This window comes from Chlamydotis macqueenii, chromosome 4 (assembly GCF_036417535.1).
Source record: "Chlamydotis macqueenii isolate bChlMac1 chromosome 4, bChlMac1.mat, whole genome shotgun sequence".
Lineage (NCBI taxonomy): Eukaryota > Metazoa > Chordata > Aves > Otidiformes > Otididae > Chlamydotis > Chlamydotis macqueenii.
The window spans coordinates 18,449,351-18,454,239 of record NC_141559.1 but is presented as its reverse complement, the minus strand read 5'-3'; positions in this window follow the sequence as shown (position 1 = coordinate 18,454,239).

Here is a 4,889-nt window from a genome sequence, read left to right as displayed (position 1 = left end):
TTTGGGACTCGATTCCCTTCTCCTACCAATAACTTTTTTTTCCCCTGCTTTCCTTGTTCATAAAGGTAGATGTGATAGTACCTATACACATGACATATCTTCTGGCTTGTGCAAGTGGTCTAATTGTACTAGTCAGTGTGGGAACAAAAGGAGAGAACCAAGGTTTTATTTGTTATTTCACCTCTGCCTTTCTCCCAGCTTGATTTGTGTGCCTCTCCATTGGAATGAAGAAAGAAAGGAAAAAATCTCTCTGCCATAGTGGGCCTGCTGTTTTAAATTTTATCTTGAATGAGGAAAGGTTGGTATTAGTGCCCACTGCCCATTCAAATTTTTCCAAACTAGAAGAAAATAACCTGCTATGAGTGATGAGGTTGAAGCAACTTATTAGTCCTATGTTCTTCTGATCCATATATATGTGGGAAGTAGAATGCTGGATGAAAAGAGAAAAATACAGTCTTAACTTAAAGCCTATAGTGTGACAGTGAAGTCTGACATGGCTGCTATTGTATTTTCTCCTCATGCAACTAAGGTATAGAATTTCATAAATCTCATTGCGAAGTTGCGGAGCTCAGCTAACAGTTCAACAGCTAGATTGTGCTGCTGTCAGTTCGTTAGTGTGTGGGCAATCTCATTAAAATAACTAGGACTAAATTAACTAAAAAGTAATGCATTTAGGAGTAGCGGAGTCTTGCCTTTCTTTAAGATGAACAGGAATTCTTCCTGGGCAACAACTCTGGGATTTGCTGTGGTTATGTAGGTGCATGCTACATACAGGCTGTTGACTTCTCTGCACAGTGAAATATAGAGTAAGTATGGGACAGTGGAGGAAGAAACATTTGTTTTGCATAAATAAATTCTTATAGAGGGCCAACTACAAAAATGAGTAAGAAAATTTTAGCAAGAAAATTTTAGGAGTTTCTTGGTAAATAGTATCTGCGCGATACTGTCACAAAGTCTGCTCAAAATGTGAGTAGCTGAACTTAATTTGATTATTTCCTTTCTCAGAAGCCCCTGTTGTGTACTGAAATGTATTTTATTTTCAAATTGGAACACAGTCGGTGTGATCACATTTATAACTTGAAATCTTAAGGACTAGCTACAACTACCTGGGCTGCAGAGCTCTGTGTGTTGCCTGTCAAGGTTTTAAATGTGCAGCAGCATACCCACTTGAACTGATGATGGAGTGAAGTGTATGTGACAACTGCATGTGACTTTAAAATTTTTTTTCCTATTTCTATTGGAAGTAGATTACATTCTTGCAAATAAATTATTATTGTTGCTTATCCTCAAGCTATAAAATGTTCTTTCGTGATAAAAGAACCATCTTATCATACCAGGACTGTCCCAAGAGCATTTTTCAATGCCACAGCAGAAGAAAATCAAGATTGTTGTATGGCTCACATTCATAACCTGCAAAAAACTGAAATAATACTAATGTAAGATTTAATGAAAGGGTACAGGATGCTGTAAGACTAATGCTATGAAAAATGTCTTAAAAGAGCAGTAACACAGGTACTATTGATAACAACTAATAAACCAAAAAAGCCCTGGCACTGCCAGAAATAGCAAAGAGACAAAGTCTTCAGGTCAGGATTGGATCTAAAGTTCATAAATAGTTTCAGCATGTTGGTTCATTCCATTAGAAAGATGGAAACTTAGAAAGATGAAAGTTTAGCTACTAGCAAGTTCAGATATGGATGGAGATCATACACTTCCCGTACATTTCAAAAAGTAAGGTTAAAACAGGCCGTTGCCTCAGAAATTGAACTATCAGTACAACAAATAACATACCTGTATGTGTCTGTTCCCAGTAGCTGTGACTCACTTAGGTGCTTTGGCCGTTAATTCTTCCAGCCTTGGAGATGGAGGCAGAGCATTCTGACTGAAAAGCGCCATTCACCAAAACTTTCCTACCCCAGGAATCGGTGAGCAAGTACCAGAGCATTCAGGTAAATCATTTCCTGCAAACCATTTCGTGATAAAGCTGGAGTGTCTGAGTTAAATGAACAAAAAGTGTTCCAGACTCCTGCCGCATTTAAATGAAAGCAGCGACCCCTCGTAATCGGTACGGGCAGCTCTTGTCTTGGGGACAGGCATTTTACACAGCAGTGGAACATCTCCAACCTTACCATAAGAGGGAGCTACAGCTCATTTGAGTGACGTTTTGTCTTGTATAACCAAATGGGCCCTAATGAAAAATATTTCTTTTTTTTCTTACAAACACAATCAACATAGTGCAAGGTGAAAGGTTTAAGTCTGTTTTAGTCAGCGCCTGTCACTGTGACCAGAACCTGCCGTTGTTGAAAGCTCAGCAGTCTATCTGAAATACTGTAAAGCGTTGTGAGCAGGGCCGTGGTACACCTGGTCTGCTATCAAACACTCTGAATGTGGAATAGTGAGGTGGATGAATGGAAAAGATAATTGTCCTCCCTTGCCTCTACATCCTGATTGTAAGAGAAAAACAGAACTGGCATTCAACTTCGGCATTTATCCTTCCCCCCTCCCCCTTGTGTGAGAAATTGTGCTGTGAATAGCTAATAACGTGCATGCCTGCAAATCTGAGTAGTATGAAGCATGTCAGTATGAATCCTGATGACCTTTTCCATGTTTAAATAGCTTTTATGAAATATATTGCCATTGACTTTAAATGCGTATGTAAAATCTGAGCAAAAGAGTATGTTAGGATTTAGTGCTCACATAATAGTTCTTCGGGATAAATTCTTCTCCTGGCAAGTAACTAAATAAAATTTGATCCTGTTGATGGTTTGACTGCTAAAATAACATTATAAATATTGTCCCAAGAAAGATTTGTAGAAAATACTGCTTAGTCTTGTTGGTTTTTTTTTCCTTTCCAGAAATAGTTGAGATTTCTTTATTAAAAAAAAAAATCATATATATAATGATGTAAACGAAGCAGGTAAAATAGACATTGGCTAAATCCTAAAAACAAAGCAGAGACAAAGCTGGGTATGGTCACATCTCTCAGAACAAAGTAATACTATGACTGTTCTCCTAAATTGCAAACAGAAAAGACACTTTGAAGAAAAAGCAAATAAGCAACAGCTCCAAGATACATCTATCCCAGTAAGGCTGTCCTAAAGAATATGTTGTTTAAACCTAAACCCAGTCCTTTCCACAGAATTACGGGAGGGGAGATAGGAGAAAAATTCCACATACATAAATTATCCTTATATCAATACATGGAAATTTATTCAGTATATACTTGTATATTGATACCCATGTATGGAAAGTAGTATACAGAGCTTTTATCACAGTGAGCTTGATAGCTGGCATCTCAGTGCACATCTGCATGGAATGACTCAGTTCATTTTAATGCAGAATATATCCCGTAGGGCACATACACAGCAAAGCCAGTTATGTATCTCTATTGGATATCCAGAGGTACATTTAGCAAAATGTTTCCAGAGAGCCCATGTGCACCCTCCCTTGCAGCTAAAATATCTGAGAGCCTAAGAAGAAACAAAACTATTCTGAAAAGAATCTGGAATAGTTAAAAGAAATGAGGTAAAAGCAAAGTAAAAAATGGCTTGCCTATCTAGTTAGCATAGATACTTCCAGCTTCTGTGCTGAGTATAAAGTGGAATTCTCTCCAAATTAAAAATTTGTTCAGTGACTTACGTACAACTGGAAGAGCCATGTCAAGAAACTTGGTTTTAATTTTGCCAATCTAGCAAAAGTCCTGAACTAAAATTTATACCACAAATAGTTTTTCCACTCTACAGATGGTGTCACTGAACATCAGAGTGCCTAATGCGAGCAAAGAAGTGCCACAAAGATGGAATGTACATATTCCAAATTCTGGGCTTGAACAGAGGCAACATAGGGTTATACATGCTTAGGGTTACTGCATCTGTTCACTCATAGCAAAATCGTGTCGTCAGATGCTGCCTGTGACATGTCTTTAGATGGTAAATACAGCTGACATGGAACAAATCTTTTGTTTGGACACTTAGGAATATTTGCCATGCCAGTGCATCCCAAGATTGCATTAAGGCTGAGTCTCATAATCCCACAGCAAAACAAACCCAAAATTACTGCATTTGTGTATTCATTTTGTTTATTAGAAACTAGAGTGAACATCGCAGAAGCAGCGAGATTAACAGCCCAAGAAAGAGCTGTAAAGTTGTCTTTGATGCATTTTTATGCCTAACTCTGCAGTTAAAATCCTTTGCATTGCACTAGTTCTGTTTTTTAATATGTCAAACGTCAAGTGACAACTGAAAATATGTCAGACAGGGAACCGCGGTGCCCAGTACAGGCGTTAAAAGGGCAGAGTGAGCCGTTGCCTGGGAGGGCAGCAGGCTTTGTGCAAGGAGAAAACTGGGTCAGCTACAAGATAGAGGATAAGCCGTGTTTGGGGATTTTTGCTGGGAGATGGTAGGCACACTGGTGAAGCCATACAGCTGGGCAAGCCGTGCCCCATTGTGTTACTGTACTGCATGTATGCTTCCTAAGTGAACTCAAGAGGAGGGACAACAGGCAAGGAATTTGTAGACCACAGCCAAAATTAAGCAACAGGTCTTTAAAACAGAGCCAGCTTTACTACATAAAACAATCATGGGGAGTGATAAGGGCAGAGATGCTGTTGGAGATGCTGCTGTGCGTGTGACTTGTAACAAATGGAAGGAGATGAACTACCATTGCTGCGTGGGGCCAGGGGAAAAGCTGAGCTGCCAAGGAAGGGTTACTGCAACCTACTGATTCTTACAAGTGAGGTACCATCTCGAATGGACGTACATTTGAAATTGGTCACCATAAAAAAAAAGACTAAGAAGTCATAGCAGCAGCAATAACAGGGCAGTGAAGATCATTAGCAGTTACACAGAGAAAATGCGAATTTCCATTCAGAGATGATGCAAACTAGCAGA